At 41.6% G+C, this 17970-nt stretch overlaps 1 long non-coding RNA gene across 1 annotated transcript in view; it reads left to right on the top strand.

The window, feature by feature from the left end:
• Positions 1-17970, top strand: part of LOC132405618 (uncharacterized) — a 55767-nt gene that overhangs the window by 10647 nt on the left and 27150 nt on the right. The window contains exon 2 of the long non-coding RNA XR_009515931.1: positions 14288-14414. This is a non-coding gene — a long non-coding RNA (uncharacterized LOC132405618). The remainder of the gene's footprint in view (positions 1-14287; positions 14415-17970) is intronic.

The following is a 17970-nucleotide window of genomic DNA, read 5'->3' as shown; positions in this document are numbered from 1 at the left end:
GTGAGTATTTGGAATGAGCTTCCAGAGGGGGTGTTTGAACAGGTACAATTGCAACATTGAAGAGGCATTTGAATAGGTACATCCCTCAATAATCATGAGTCTATCTAAAGGCCTCTAAAATGCCACTATCATATCCTCTTTATGTTATCTTTAACATTTCTACATTGGGATATAGGTTCTGACTGCCTTCTCTATTTACACCTCTCATAAATTCATATACTTCTGTTTTCTCTCAGACTCCAACATACCAGAGAAATCAACCCACGTTTGTCCAACCTCTCTTTAAAGCTCATACCTTCTAATTCAAGCAGGATCCTTGTGAACCTCTCCTATACCCTTTACAAAGCTTCCACATTTTTCTTGTAAGGGCAATCAAGAGAAATATAGAAGTTCCAGGTACAACCTTTAAAACCATCTCACATGCAAAGTGACAATTCTGGGCCAAACTTGAATCTCAGCAGGATATTTGACAGTTGTGGCAGGGCTTGAATGCAATAACTTCCTGCAAAATGACACCAAGCAACATACATGACAACAAGGTTTTGTTCCCAGATGAGCTCAATGACTTTTATGCTCACTTTGACCTTCAGAACATGGTGGCAACTACATAGACTCCCATAGTCCCTGACAACCCTGTGATTTCTGTCTCTGAGACTGACGTGTGAGCATCCTTCAGGAGGCTGAACTCACGGAAAGCGTCCGGCCCAGATGGTGTACTTGGCCAAGTACTGAAGACTTGCATTGATCAACTGGCTGGAGTGTTCACCGATAACTTTAACTTCTCACTTCGGCTGTCAAAGTTACTCATCTGCTTCAAGCAGGAAGAATGTGGTAACCTTCCTCAATTGCTGTCGTCCAATAGCACTTACACCCACTGTGATTTATTATTTATTTACTGTGTGGAATAGGCCCATCTGGCCCTTTGAGTTTTGCCACCAGCAACCCCAGCTTTAAACCGAGCCTAATCTAAGGACAATTGTACAAAGGGACTTGGGGTTCAAATCCATACGTCCCTCAAGGTCGATGCACAGGTTGATAGGGTAGTTAAGAAGGCCTATGGGATGCTAGGCTTCATAAACAGGGGGATTGAGTTCAAGAGTAGAGAGGTCATGTTGCAACTCTACAAATCTCTGGTGAGACCGCACTTAGAGTATTGTGTTCAATTCTGATCACCTCATTATAGGAAGGATGTGGAAGCTATGGAGAGGGTGCAGAGGAGATTTACCAGGATGTTGCTTGGTTTGGAGAACAAGTCATATGAAGCAAGGTTAGCAGAGCTGGGACTTTTCTCTTTGGAGCATAGAAGAATGAGAGGGGACTTGATAGAGGTCTACAAGATTATGAGAGGCATAGATAGGGTGGATAGTCAGTACCTGTTTCCCAGGGCACCAATAGCAAACACCAGGGGGCATATGTCCAAAACTAAGGGAGGGAAGTTTAGGGGAGACATCAGGGGTAAGTTTTTTTACACAGAGGGTTGTGAGTGCCTGGAATGACTTGCCAGGGATGGTGGTGGAGGCTAAAACATTAGGGGTATTTAAGAACCTCTTGGACAGGCACATGGATGAAAGAAAAATGGAGGGTTATGGGGTAGTATGGGTTTAGTACTTTTTTTAAGGATTGTATGGGTCGGCACAACATGGAGGGCTGAAGGGCCTGTACTGTGCTGTAGTGTTCTATGGTTCTAATTTATAGGGACCATTTAACTTACTAACAGCTATGTCTTTGGACTGTGGGAGGAAACTTCAGCATACAGCAGAAACTCACATATTCCATGGGGGGAGGGAGCGTACAGAGGATGCTGGGATTGAATTCTGAACTGCAACGTCCCAAGTTGTAATATGTCACGCTAACCGCCACACTACTGTGGTGCCCTTGCTGAAATGCTTTGAGAGGGTGATGATGAAACTTATCAACTCCTGCCTGAGAAGCAGCTTGGATCCGCTCCAATTTGCCTACCGGAGCAATGGGTCAACAGCTGATGCCATTTCATTGGCTCTTCACTCAAACGTGGAACATCTGGACAGTGAAAATGCATACATCAGGATGCACTTCATTGACTGCTGCTCTGTATTCAACACGATCATCCCTCAAAATGAATCAAAGAGCCCCAGGACCTAGGCCTCAGTACCTTCCTCATGCAAATGGATCTTTAATTTCCTTCTTGCAAACCCCAGTCAGTTCCGCTTGGCAACAACAGTCACCGTCAGCACAAGTGCGCCACAAGGCTGTGCGCTTCGCCCCCTGCTCTGTTGGCTTTATACTTGAGACTGTGAGGCTAAGCACTGCTCCAACACCATATTTAAGTTTGCTGATGACATCGCTGCTGCTGGTGAAATAAAAGGTGGCGATGAATCAACATAGAGGGTGGAGAGTGAAAATCTGTCTGAATGTTGCCACAGCAATGACCTCTCACACAACATCAGCAAAATCAAAGTGCTAATTATTGACTACGGGAGGAGGAAATTGGAGGTTCATGAGCCAGTCCTCATCAGGGGATCAGACGTGGAGATGGGGAGCAACCTTAAATTTTCTCAGTGTTTTCCTTTCAGAGGATCTATCCCGAGTCCAGCATGTAGGTGCCATTACAAAAAGTCATAGCAGCATCTCAGCTTTCTGAGAAGTTAGCAAAGATTTGTCATTTCACCAAAAACTTTGACAAGTGTCTATCGATGTTCAGTGGAGAGTATACTGACTGGTTGCATCACAGCCTGATATGGAAAAACCATTGCCCTTGCACATAAAAGACTACAGAAAGTAGTGAGCAGGGCTGAAGCCCTCCCCACCATTGAACACATCTACAGGGAACACTGTGCGCAGGAAAGCTGCATCCACCGGCAAGCACCCACACAATTCAGGCCATGCTCTCTTCCCATTGCTGACATCAGGAAGTAAACAGGAGCCTTGGGTCCCACACCACCAGGTTCAGGAACAGTTATTACCCCTCAGCCATCAGGCTCTTGAACCGGTGGGGATAACTTCATTCACCCCAGCTCGGCACTGATTCCACAACTTTTGGACTTATTTTCAAGGACTCTACCTCTGATGTTCTCAATATTATTTATTAATTTATTGATTTTTATTATTTTATTTTTGTATTTGAACAATTTGTTGGTTTTTTTGCACATTAGTTGTTTGCCCACCTTTGTTGCGTACAATTTTTCATTGTTTATAATGCGTTTCTTTCTATTTACTGTGAATGCGCACAAGAAAATAAATCTTCAGGTTGTATATGGTGACATTTCTGTACTTTGATGATAATTTTACTTTGAACTCTGAAACTGAGTTGTACACAATTCTCAAATTGCCGCCTGAGCCTTGTCAGATAAAGTGCAATTGGTTTTGTCATATAAAGTATAGCACACTTTAGAGATAGTGAATTAGAACCGAGTGGTAAATGAACCTTTTAACGAGCCTGTGAATAATTATTCAAATACAAAATCTGTTCCACACAACACATCTTTGACAACGATGAACAAGGGAAATATTAATTAAATTTCCATCAGTGATGTAAGTGGTCGGGTAATCTGGCATCTTGGCTTAGCTCCAAAGCAGTATTGTGCCATAATTGGTTGCCATAGCGGCGTGCACCCAGAGGCACACACTTTCATTTGTGACCGGATGAACCGTTAGGTTTGCATAACAATACTGATTTGCCGATGTAAGGTCAGGTCCGAGTAGGATGTTATATCCTTGAGGACAGTGGAAATGCTTGACCATACAGGGTGGTATAGATCACCAATTCAAGAACTCCAGCTCACCCTGTTAGGCCCATCGCTCACATTACAATTGATATCTGCCAGTCAGGGGCCCAGTGAATGGATATTGCAGCAGTTAAGTGTTGGAGAAAACACTCACGAATAGCCGCTCAGCTCTCTGGAAGGTATTTGCGCAGTCTGAATCCACATAATTAAGTCAGTAAAGTCAACGGGGCATCCATTAACATAGACACAAATACAATAAGCAGCATAATGTATTGTACTGCAAATGGTCCAGTTAATGGCAGCAATGGATGTAATATGCAACGCCTGATTTGTGCACATAAAAATCATGTACTGATAGATCCAGTTTCTTGGTAATAAACCAGAATATTGGCTTCACCCAATCATCAGTAAAATAATGAAAGAAGTCGTCACTGTATCTACTCACTGATCATCTGATTAACAATGCTTCTATTCAATGTACTAGAATCACTTGGCAAAAACACAACAGCTTAATCCCAGATGTAAGCCATTATACCCACAAAATTAAAATCAATAATGGTCACGAGGAAATTATCTTGATAGCTGGCATCTTACCAGATGTGCTAAAATATTATTTGTTACTTTTGTAGCTCCGGCTTTTCTAAATGTTTGAGCCAATATGTGATTGAGCACTTGAGTCTTGTTTTCACAATATGTGCAATGGTTTCAAGAGCTGGACGTGCTTCAGAAAATGCTTTAGGTGATTTTATTCTCACAGAAAAACCAGTGGAAATAACTGAAAGAAACATTGAAGCTATTTTATTTAGTGATACAGCGCAGAACAGGCCTTTCTGAGCCTTTGTGCTGCCCTGCCCAGCAACCCCGATTCAACCCTAACCTAATCACGGGACGATTTACAATGACCATTGACCTACCTGGTCAGGAGAAAACTGGAGTACCTGGAGAAAACCACATTCCACAGGGAGGGTGACAGAGACTCCTTACAGGGGACACCAGTATTGAACTCTAAACCCCAACGCCACAAGCTGTAATAGTGTTGTGCTAACCACTATGCTCTCTGAATCAGATAGGCCTGCAGCCTCCCATACGCAAATAACTAGAGCAGCCCACGCCCACAGAACAATTCACTGTTACACATCTTGTCAGATTTACTTGCCTTTTGGCCTCCCACAGCCATCATTTCATACTTAGACTCAATAGCTTCTTCTGCAATTGCAGTCATTTCCAGCAGTTTATAATAATTATACAATAATGCAGCTAGATCCCCAATCTTTCTGTACGTAGGCTCAAAGTGAGCATTTCTATCTACACCATTGCATGGAGTTGCAGTGCATTCACCAGAAACCATTGATAGCTATTATCTTGGTTCCATGCTTAAGGTGTTAGTAAATGTGCTCACAAGGGGGTGTAGCAGGCACATCATACTGCTTAACCCTAACGCAGCTGGAGGTTTTTGGAGGAAGAGACAACCTGCATCGTATTTTACACGATTATAACAAGTATATTACAACTGAAGTCTAGTCACGGTCATACAGAAAGCTAATTAAAATACCAAATCTAGAAGAATTTATAATTCAACCTTTATAGAGCTTTGCTCACAGATCTACATACTTATGATATTAGCTGTAATCCAGAAAGTATTTCCTCATGGAGAAGGAAAACGTTTGTAGTGATAATTTATAAATTTGCATAGGAATTGGATTTAGGAATAATTTTACTCCTTTCTGCTCTTTCATGCTTTCTTTGTTCTTTCAACATTATTATAACTGAGAAAATTTGAATGAAATAAACACAAAGCTAAAGAAACCTGCTACATCTAGAAAATGAACTGCTGCTGTTCAGATTCTGCAGGCTGAAGAATTGGGTGAACTCACAAACATTGCAATAAATAGCTACAGCTGTTTTATTAGAAATATTTATTAGAAATTGGTGATGAAATGGCAGAAGATGAGGATTTCCTCTAGTCAAATATGTGTTGTTGCTGTGCAAGTGCAGCCAAAAAGAATATATCCATAATTACTCTTTTTCTGTTATTCCTATCCATGTAGTCCTCTTCCACTTAAACCTGAAATATTAACTATATTTCTCTTCCAACAGATGTATTGAGTATTTCCAGCATTTTAAGTTTCTACAAGGGGTGATTGATAAGTTTGTGGCCTAAGGCAGAAGGACTCAATTTTAGAAAACCTCGCACATTTATTTTTCAACATAGTCCCCTCCTACATGTACACACCTAGTCCAGCGGTTGTGGAGCATACGGATCCCTTCTTTGTAGAAGTGGTCCACAGCGGGGTGATTGATAAGTTTGTGGCCTACAGTAGAAGGAGATGAGTTATACAGCTGTCCTTACACACACATGCAGTTCAACTCTTTGAGTGAAAATGCAGGAAATTTGAAGTTAATAACTCATCTCCTACTGTAGGCCATGAACTTATCAATCACCCCATGCTGTGGACCAGTTCTGAAGGTCCAAGAGGCTGCACAGAAGGGATCCGTATGCTCCACGACCACTGGACTAAGTGTGTGAATATAGAAAAAATAAATGTGCTATGTTTTCCAAAATTTACTCCTTCTGCCTTAGGCCATGAACTTATCGATCACTCCTCGTATTTTAGACTTCCATCTTCTTCATATATTCTTCTCGTAGGCCCATCATCGGCACCATTGAAATAACCATGTGGAAAAACCATGGGGATTCAGAGGATTATGGGGCAGGCACTGTGGAGTTAAAGGGATAAATAATTGGAACTGTTGAAATGTAGGAATCTGGCACTGACAGAATCGGAATGCAACTATGATTCTACTTGGGGAGAAAAGCCTAATTGACTGAAATGCCCCCAGATAATGAGAGGGCAATGAGAGAACATAATGAAAATAATTGTAAAGTTGCATGAAAGTATTCAGCTTCAGTTCATTTATTGTACATTAGAAATATTACACTTCAAATGTCCTTGTCTTGACTCTGGTCAAATAATGTGCTACATGCCTAATGAGCTACCAATAGTAAAGGCATTGTTTTATCAACGCATTCAACACCCGTTCCAACTTCCTGTCATCTGCAAGTGATCAGAATAGAAACAGTAGGAGAAATTAAGAAATTTATAATTCTGAATGGAGCAAAACATTTTTTTATTCTGGACCCTGAGCATAATAACATGAGAACATAAGAAATAGCTGCAGGAATAGGCTATCTGGCTAATTGAGCCTGTTCCACCATTAAATATGATCATGGCTGATCTGGCAACAGACTTTCCCCCTCCATAACTCATAATTCCCCTGCTATACAAAAATCTAGCTACTTGTTTCTTAAGTATACTTAACAAGATCACTTCTACTGCTTCTCTGGGCAGAGAATTCTAAAGGTTCACTACTCTCTGGTGGTAGAGAGGGGGGAATCCAATTTCTCCTCATCCCCATCCTAAATCTATTCCTCTGATCTTGAGGCAATGTCCCGTAGTTTTACTTTATCAGTGGAAATAACTTCCCTGTCTCTAACTTATCTATCCTTTTCATAATTCTCTATGTTTCTTTAAAATCCCCTCTTATTCTTCAGAGTTCCAGTGAGTATAGGCCTAGGTGTCCCAATCTCTCCTCAAGGGTAACTCCTCATCTCCAGAATCAATCTTATAAACCTCCTCTGCACTTCCTCCAAAGCCTGTATATCTTTACTCAAGTAAGGATACCAAAACAGTACACTGTTGTCCAGGTGCAGCCTCATCTGTTGCATCATAATCTCCCTGCTTTTAAAATTCAATCTCTCTAGCAATGAAGGTCAGCATTCCATTTGTCTTCCTGATAACCTGTTGCACCTGCAACCTAATCTTTTGTGATTCATGCACAAGCACCCCAAGTCCTTCTAAATAACTGTTACACGAGCGAGGTGGTAGACGAACCCAAGTACAGAACACAGGCGCGGAGGCAGAGTCGGGAGGTGTTCTTGACGTAGCGAGCATGGAATCGGTATCCAGGAGTGATGCCAGACTTAGAACTGGCAGTCCTAAGAGCCATGAAATGAGGTTACTCACACCGGAGTCAACCAACTCCTTGTTGTGATCACAGGGTTTTTATCATAAGACCATAAGACAAAGGAGCACAAGTCAGCCATTCGGCCCATCGAGTCTGCTCTGCCATTTCATCATGAGCTGATCCAATCTTCCCTTTAGTCCCATTACCCTGCCTTCTCACCATAACCTTTGAAGCCCTGGCTACTCAGATACCTATCAATCTCTGCTTTAAATACACCCAATGACTTGGCCTCCACTGCCGCCCGTGGCAACAAATTCCACAGATTCACCACCCTCTGGCTAAAAAAAATTTTCTCATCTCTGTTCTGAATGGGCGCCCTGCAATCCTCAAGTCATGTCCTCGCGTACTAGACTCCCCCACCATGGGAAACAACTTTGCCACATCCTCTCTGTCCATGCCTTTCAACATTTGAAATGTTTCTAGGAGGTCCCCCCTCATTCTTCTAAACTCCAAGGAGTACAGTCCAAGAGCGGTCAAACGTTCCTCATATGTTAATCCTCTCATTCCCGGAATCATTCTAGTGAATCTTCTCTGAACCCTCTCCAATGTCAGCATATCCTTTCTTAAATAGGGAGTCCAAAACTGCACACAGTATTCCAAGTGAGGTCTTATCAGTGCCTTACAGAGCCTCAACATCACATCCCTGCTCCTATACTCTATTCCTCTAGAAATGAATGCCAACATTGCATTCACCTTCTTCACCTCCAACTCAACCTGGAGGGTAACTTTAAGGGTATCTTGCAACAGAACTCCCAAATCCCATTGCATCTCAGAACTTTGAATTCTCTCTCCATTTAAATAATAGTCTGCCTGCTTATTTTCTGCATTTGTTGATGGAAAGCGGGTGTGTGTAGTTAGTGGAACCTGGGAATGATTGGAAACTAAACGAGGAGATTGAGGTCCAATTGAGGTCCTTGGATGCAAGTCACACCATCTGCCCTGGTTGGTACTCAGGTGCCGGAGTCCGGTGTCGGTCAGCCGTCTTCTTATTGCGTTTGCTGATCTGAGTAGGGCCGATCATGTCTGCTTCCAAACCTTAAGGCACCAATCTATATGGTCCTGAACCAACAGTACCGCAATCTCATTTTCTTGCGTGGGGAACAGTGCGGTTTGGTACCCCAAGGAACACTGGAATGGAGACCTTCCAATGGCAGAGCTCACCAGAGAGTCATCGGCATACTCAACCCACGGGAGGTGGTCACTCCAGGTCGATGGGTTGTTTGCCGTTACACAATGTAGCATCGCCTCCAAGTCTTGGTTGACCCGTTTCGTCTGACCGTCCGTCTGGGGGTGGAAGCTGACCGATGCACCTAAGGCTTGACAGAAGGCCTTCCATACCTGTGAGATAAACTGGGGACCAGGATTGGAGACGATGTCTGCAGGGATTCTGTGGAGACAGAAGATGTGGCGGATGAGAAGATCTGTGGTTTCTTGAGAGGAAGGGAGTTTAGGGAGGACTACAAAGTGAACAACCTTGGAGAACCGGTCTACCACGGTGAGTACGGTGGTTTTCCCATGCAAAGTGGGTAGACCGGTGTTGAAGTCTAGGGTGATGTGTGACCAGGGACGACCAGGGACAGATAGAGGATGAAGTAAACCTGAAGGTGGCTGATGGGAGGCTTTTCCCCAGGCACAGATGGAACATGCCAAGACATAGGACATAGGAACTGGTATCCGCCTCCATGGTCGGCCACCAGAAGTGTTTTTCCAGAAGCGCTAGGGTCTGATCACTCCCAGGGTGGCAGGCGAACCAGGACGTGTGCCCCCATTGGAGAACTTGAGGCCTAACGGAAACGGGCACATACGGGCCGGGGTCGGGGTCATCCCACTGGGCCTCTTTTACCTTCGATTTGATCTCCCAAGTGAGGGTGGCAACCACGCAGGACGGTGAGAGGATAGTCCCTGGGCTGGAAGTGTCCTCCTTGGAGTCGTATTGGCGGGAGAGCGCGTCCGGCTTCCCGTTCTTGGACCCCAGACCATATGTGAGGGAAAACTTGAACCGTCCAAAAAAAAAAATGATGCCCAATGGGCCTAGTGGGATTTCAAACCCCAGGTTTTTATGATCAGTCCATACCACAAATGGTTGTTCAGCCCCCTCCAGCCAGTGCATCCATTCTTCCAATGCTAGTTTGACCATCAGGAGTTCCCGATTCCCCACATCTTAATTCCGCTTGGCGAGGCACAGTCGGTGAGAATAGAAAGCGCAGGGGTGAAGCTTTTTGTCCTAACTTGATCACTGGGACAGGACTGCTCATATCCCAGAGTCAGAAGCATCCACCTCAACAATGAATTGACGGGCTGGGTCCGGATGGGAGCGGTGGTGAACCACCTCTTCAGGTCGCTGAACGCCGAGTCAGCTTTGGAGTCCCAACAGAAGGGGGTAGTAGGTGATGTAAACTGGGTAAGTGAGGCCACCACTCTACTGTAGTCTCATAAATTGGCAGTAGAAATGTGCAAACCCCAGGAATCGTTGAAGTTGTTTGCAGGTCGTGGGCCTAGGCCATTCTTCCACTGCCCAGATCTTCTTGGGGTCTGCTCTTACCTGCCCGCTCTCGATGATATAACCCAGAAAGCTGACCGAAGGAACATGGAACTCACATTTCTCCACCTTCATGAACCCTGACAAAGAGTCAGGAAGCACTTAGCGGCATCCTTACCAGACAGTTGTGGACAGCGTCCGAAGGTTTTCCATGACCTCCCTAAGTAGTTGGTCGTGGGCACACAGTAGGCCCTGACTGGCAAGGGCCTGTTGTACAGGATCTGTGTCCGCTGGGTTCATTATGGCCAGTTCGTTCTGTTACACGAGCAAGGCGGTGGACAAACCCAAGTGCAGAACACGGGCGCGGAGGCAGAGTCGGGAGACATTATTGACGTAGCGAGCATGGAATCGGTATCCAGGAGCAATGCTAGACTTAGAACTGGCAGTCCTAAGAACCATGAAACAAGGTTACTCACACCGGAGTCGACCAACGAACTGGCAGCTCCTTGTTGTGATCACAGAGCTTTTAATCCTGCATTTGCTGATGGAAAGCAGGTGTGTGTAGTTAGTGGAACCTGGGAATGATTGGAAACTAAACGAGGGGACTGAGGCCCAATTCCTGAGGTAAATAGCCAGGTGGGGGATTGCCAGAAGGGACCATGACAATAACAGCATGCCACAATCTTTCACTATTTAAATAATAATCTGATTTTCTATTTTTCCTTCCAATGTGGATGACCTTGCATTTACCAACATCGTACTTACTTAATCTATTTATGCCTCTCTGTGCATTCTCTGCATGATTTGCTTTTCCAGGTAACTTAGTGTCGTCAGCAAATTTAGATAAGCTGCGTTTGCTCCCCACTTCCAAATTGTTAATGAATATCATGAACAGTTGTGGGCCCAGTACTGACCCCTGCAACAATCTACACACCACTGGCTGCCAACCAGAGAAACACCAATTTTTTCCCAACTCTCTGCTATCCTCGATCCGTAATAATATATTAACCTCAGTTCCTTTCATCCTTATCCTATAGACAAGTCTTTTATGCAGCACCTTATCGAACGCCTTCTGGAAATCTAATACACAACATCCACCTCTTCCCCTCTATCCACTGTGCTGATTACATCCTCAAAAAGCTCAAGTATGTTTGTCAGACAAGACATGCTCTTCATGCCCAGTCCATCGGGGAAAGCCCTCCCCACCTCTGAGCACATCTACAAGGAGCGTTGCCACAAGAAAGCAGCACCCATCACCAAGGACCCCCCCATCATCCAGGCCATGCTTTGTTTTTGCTGTTGCCATCGGGAAGGACATTCATGCGCCATAGGTCCCACATCAATAGATTCAGCAACAGTTATTACCCTTCAATCATTAGGCTCTTGAACCAGTTCACTCACTTCAACTCTGAACTGATTCCATAATCCTATGGACTCACTTTCAGGGACTTAGTATTATTTATTTATTTTTATTATATTTTGTATTGCAGGGTTTGTCTTCTTTAGTACCTTGGTTGTTTGTCTTTGTGTGTAGTTTGTGTGACATATACTGTGTGTACCTTGATAATCAATTTACTTTGAACTTTGAATACATGCTGTGTCTGTGTCTGTTGGAACCATTTGAATGAATGAAATTAATTTATTTCAGTCAGTATAAACATAACACAAAGCATCATTTACAACGATGATTTCATAGGACAAAATTACAACACGAAAAATAGGTATTCTTTAAAACAGACGGAAAGGGTGTAGGCTGAAGCTACAGCTTATTAGGCTGTACTTACAGCCTCGTACTTACACAGCAACATATTTGGCATCAATCATCACATCAAAACAAAAAAAAATTCATAATCTTTTAACACAAAATCCAATTCCAAACATCATTTATTTACATTACTCCCATTCATTTTAAATCATGTATTTTATATTTGTTCATTAAATAATTTTTTAAACTTGTTAAGTGTGGTGCATGTTTTGAAATTCTCACTACGACTGTTCCATAGATTCATCCCTCTGACTGAAATACAATGAATTTTTAAATTTGTTCTTATCCAGCTTAATTTACTATCTATTATCACTCCTAAAAATTTTGTTTCAGATATCTTATCAATTTCAACATCATTTATTCTAAATTTACTAATTGAGTTTGGTACACAGTTTGCAAATATTATGAATTTAGTTTTACTTAGATTCAGTGATAATTTGTCAGTTTCAAGCCATTTCTTTATAATTTTCAGTACAAAGTAAATGGCAGGATACTTGGGTGTGTGGAGGAGCACAGGGATCTGGGGGTACCTGTCCACAGATCCCTGAAAGTTGCTTCACCAGTAGATAGGGTAGTTAAAGCTTATGGAGTGTTAGTTTTCATAAGTGCAGGGATAGAGTTTAAGAGTCATGGGGTAATGATGGAGCTCTATAAAATTCTGGTTAGGCCACACTTGGAGTACTGTATCGCCTCACTATAGGAAGGATGTGGAAGCATTGGAAAGGGTACAGAGGAGATTTACCAGGATGCTGCCTGGTTTAGAGAGTATCCATTATGATCAGAGATTAAGGGAGCTAGGGCTTTACTCTCTGGAGAGAAGGAGGATGAGAGGAGACATGATAGAGGTATACAAGATATTAAGATGAATAAATTGAGCGGACAGCCAGCGCCTCTTCCCCAGGGCACCACTGCTCAGTACAAGAGGACATGGCTTTAAGGTAAGGGGTGGGAAGTTCAAGGGGGATATTAGAGGAAGGTTTTTTACTCAAAGAGTGGTTGGCGTGTGGAATGCACTGCCTGAGTCAGTGGTGGAGGCAGATACAATAGTGAAATTTAGGAGATACTAGACAGGTATATGGAGGAATTTAAGGTGGGGGGTTATATGGGAGGCAGGGTTTAAGGGTCAGCGCAACATTGTGGGCCAAATGGCCTGTACTGTGCTGTATTGTTCTTTGTTCTTTCTTCACTGTATCCAAGAGTTGTTTCAGATGTTCCCTACTACAAAATATAGCTGTATCATCAGCGAATAATAAACATTTTAATGTCTGAGAGACCATACATATATAGTTTATATACAAAATGAACAGCAATGGACCAAGCACTGAACCTTGTGGAACCCCACAAGTTAACCTCAAAAGTTTTGAATTTTATTTGTTTATATGTGCATACTGATACCTGTCTGCCAAATAACTACTTAACCAGTCGTGTGCTACCGCTCCAATACCATATCTTTCTAATTTTGTTAATTATAGTTTCTGGTCAATGGTGTCAAATGCTTTTTTTAGATCAAGGAATATTCCCACTGTGTATTAATTTCTTTCTATAACGGTTGATATTTCTTCTACAAAATCTATTAATGCTATTGTAGCGGTTCTGTTTTTTTCTGAAACCATATTGCTGTTCACAGAGTATATTATGTTTGTTATAAAATCATTTAACCTTCTTACAAATACTTTTTCCAATATTTCGGAAAACTGTGAGAAATATCTCATTATTTCTTCCATGATGATTGTTTAAAGTATTTTCCCGACTACAGATGTTAAGCTAACTGGCCTACAGTTACCTGCCTTTTGCCTACATCTGTTTTTAAACAGTAGCGTGACATCCACTGTCTAACACTGAGATCTTGCCAGAGTCCAGAGAATTTTGTTAAGTTATCACAAACAAATCTACTATAACTTTTGCCATTTCTTTCAGTATCCTGGAGACATCCCATCAGAACCAGGGATATTGTCTACCTTTAGGCCCACCATTTTGCTCCCATCACAGCCATAACATCTCTCTGTGGTTTCTTAGACATGTCCTCCACCGTGAAGATCAACTCAAGATAGTTGTTCAAAGCTATGGCCATTTCCACATTACCTAATATTAATTCCCCTTCTCATCTTCCAAAGAACTTACATTCACTTCAGCCATACTTTTCTGTTCGATATAATAATAAAAACATTTATTACTCTTTTTATATTTTGTGCTTGTTTACATTCATAATCTTTCTGAGCCTGAAAGTCTGCTCTGATAAATGAGTAGCTGTCTGATGAAATGTCCGTGATATTTTTAATAACCTGTATTAATAATGAGTATTTGGTCTTTCAGATAATCTACACTCCTGGAGAGGAACTACTCCCAATGCTTTATGGATCTGGTAGACTCATTTGGAAGCATGTTCTGATGTGCTTCACAGGAGGCAGGAAGAGGTTAAACTGAAGTCTATTTAGGGCAGGTGAGTTATCAACATTCCATGGTACAATTCAAAGAAAAGGAAGATGTACTTCCAGAGTCTAACACCTGTAACTGTTCACCTGTTCTCATATTTCATGTTAGCTGCTTTTGCACACAGTCCGCTCTCTGTACTGAAAAACATGATTGCAACAAATACCTTCAAGTAATAAATGGAACTCATAATATTGTACAAGTACTGTTCATTAATTTTAATTGCTTATCTCAAACAAATGGAGATTTCTCACATTGCGTTCCATTACCCTGCTTTGAAAATGACTATCACTTTTTTCAATGGGACAATTTAAAACTGAATTTGTAATGCAGAACTTATGGTCAAGTTCCTGTGTTTACCGTCCATAATCATTTGCTGCTAACTGCATCACAGTACTCTGACTCTGTTGACCCAACTAACAGATCTCTATATAGATCAGAAGCCATTCCTATTATTCATTGTCACACTCACTGACTCTTAGCTGCCCTTCCAAATAATCCAACAAGCATTGCAGTTCAGCGGCAATTTAAGAAGAGCAGTAACTGCTGGCTGAGACAGAAACAGCCACATCTTGTGAATGAGTGGATAAAGAACAACTACACTTATTTCCAGAGAAATTTGTTTACATCCTGTGTTTTTTCTGGCCTCACCCAAGCAGCCCCTCTCTGATATGTTTGATAGAAGCCACAATTTCAACACTTCCCCTCTTAGCACCCTTTTTATGCTAATGTTGTTTTTCAGGTATGTCTGAAATTCTGCTCGCATGCAACTCAGTGTTTAACCCATACTTACATTTACATTTCACATTGATCTACTTTCAGTACTGGGCGCGTGGTGGCCTGAAAGTCACCACAGATCCTGACAGGCCCATCCTTCTTGGCTACTGAGATCACTGGCAATGCCCGTGTGCTCCAGTCAACCTTGAAAAGAAATCTTTCAGCCTCCATGCAATCTAGCTTACTGACTACTTTATCACGGATGGTATAAGGAACTGGACAAGCTTTGTAAAACTTGGGTGCTGCTTTTTCCTTTAACACCATTTTAGCCTTGATATGCATGAGTTTTCCAATGCCATCCTTGAGCACTGCAGTGGTATCATCCAGCACCTTTCCTATTTTGCTTTCAGTTGACTCTGTTGCAGGGGATGTGGCATGCAAATGGTGGATGGATCTCCAATCATCTCTGCCAAACACAGCCCTACAATGCAGGTCCTTCAGTTTTTACCAGATACAAGCATAATGTGGTTTGCTGGTTGTTCTATTTCACTATAACTAATAAAGTTCCCACAGAAGTCATCCTTTCTCCTGTATAAGCTCTTAGTTGGATATCTGCAGGCTTCAGTTCAGTATCTTTGAAATGCCATTCAAGCTCATTTTGTGGAATTACTGAAACAGCTGAACCAGTGTCCAATTCAATTTTAATTCAGTTGCCATTACTTCTGATGTTAGCCATATTGCTTGTCTACTGTAAATCTCACGGCTACACAGTCCTGTGTTACTCACACCATCATCAGGTTTCCATCAACATCGTGCAGATTGGTGCTCTTTTTGAAATTGAACTTTCCTTTTTTTAAAATCTTTTTCTCTTCTCTGTACAATCCACTTAATTTTGTCTGCCAGGCACGCTTTTTGTGCGTGACCTACTTTGCTGCATTTTTTGCAAGTTCTGCTTTTAAACCTGCATTGGTCTGGTGTATGTGAGCCCCTGCCACAACGGTGACACAATTTATTTGGCCAGGCTGGTTTCTGCTCAGACGTTGCAATTTTGTTCATGCTCATTTTCATTCCTGACTGCAACTCAATTGTGTCTGTCTGTGGTTTCCAAAGGAACAGTAATTTCAACTTTTTAAAAAAATGTAAGCTGCGCTTCAGTTGGCAACTGTTTTTGAATGCTTATAAGATTCCACAAACTAAATGATCTCTTACTATATCATTAAGCCCATTACCAAACTGACAATGCTCACTCTCTTGAATTCAGCCACATATGCTGAAATGGACTCCCCTTCCTTTTGATTCCGTTTATGAAACCTGCAGTCAATAATGGCTTCAATTCTAAATGTTCCTGCATTAAAAGTTCACGATATCAGCAAAGCTCATTTCTGCTGGATTGGTTGGAGCAATTAAATTTTGAAGCAAACCCAATGCACTCAACAAAATTGGTACTTGTTTCTCATTGGCTATTTCATTTGCTTCAAGATTCTGTTCAATTTGCTCAGTATATAAAATCCAGCTATCTTTTGTGTAATCAAACATATCTATCTTTCTGATGTAGCCAGTCATTTCTGCTCTTTTTCTTAATGATTATTATCACCAGGTACCTGTAAATCCTTTTGATTTCTGACTTTTTAAAAAAAATTCTAAAAATTCAATTGCGTCTTCCCTTCAAAGAACAGATTCTGTACTTCATTTTGTTACTTGACTGTCTCTCGCTGCATTTGTTTTTAGTTCAGGTTTCTCGTTAAGCTTCAACAGGTTCTCAGGTTCATTCTAAAAATACCCCATCGCTATTCTTAGGTTTTGTAATTTCAAAACTTTAAACTAATTCAAAAGGAAGACACAGGAGTTCAAACCGTGTGTCTTACTTCAAGCTTACTTTAAGTGAGGTGCACACATATCACGTGGAAGAGTGATGACATATGCAATTCACGTATTTATACATATAACCCGTAATGAATTATTTAAATGAACAAGAATGCTTAATCAACCATTATAAACACAAGATTACTCAAGTATTAATGAAATATTACATACACAACAATTAGCTTATCTTGATCTATGTGTGGCACCAGAGACAGGAGGCATAATAATAAACAAAGTATTAAGTTGAATAACATAAAGCTTTCTAACAATTTATTGGTAACCTTCCTCAGCAGAAAGCATAAAGTCATACTGAGCTTTGATTTCATATTTGATGGCAGCTTAAAGATGACCAGGTACCCTTCCACATGTGACTTGGTCACTGATTGTTATTCAGGTCTGAGTAGATCTGAATTCCAACGGCACATGTCGAATCCCTAGCACTTGCCAGAAAGAAGGACATTTTGGAGCACCATTACCTTTAGGTTCCCTATAGGATTGTACATCAGTCTGGTCTGTAATGGTCCTTCAACATCATAGGGTATAAATCCTGGAACTCCTTTACCTACAGTATTCTAGGAATGTCTTTCCCAAAAGGATTGTAAGATTCGGTATTTTGTTGTGACAATTAGAGGTGGGCAGTTGATGTTGATTCATTCTCTTAGACATAGTCACAAAAAACTTTCCTCACAAAGTGAAAAATACTATGAAATGGATATTTGGAATTCCTTACCCAATTCTAGCATAAGTTTGCAAAATCTAGCCTGCTCTGTTTGGAAAATGTGATGCTATTTTCTAGGCTGAGTGGGAGTCACTTTTGGTAAAGCCATTTTAATAAGAAAAACTTAACCTCCATTTACATCACTGCAAAATTCAGATTCAGATTCAGTTTATTGTCATTTAGAAACCACAAATGCGATGCAGTTAAAAAATGAGACAACGTTCCTCCAGAATGATATCACAAAAGCATATGACAAAACAGACTACAC

Source organism: Hypanus sabinus, chromosome 2 (assembly GCF_030144855.1).
Source record: "Hypanus sabinus isolate sHypSab1 chromosome 2, sHypSab1.hap1, whole genome shotgun sequence".
Taxonomy (NCBI): Eukaryota; Metazoa; Chordata; class Chondrichthyes; order Myliobatiformes; family Dasyatidae; genus Hypanus; species Hypanus sabinus.
Note: the sequence above shows the minus strand (reverse complement) of the source record. Positions and strands in the feature narration are given on the sequence as shown.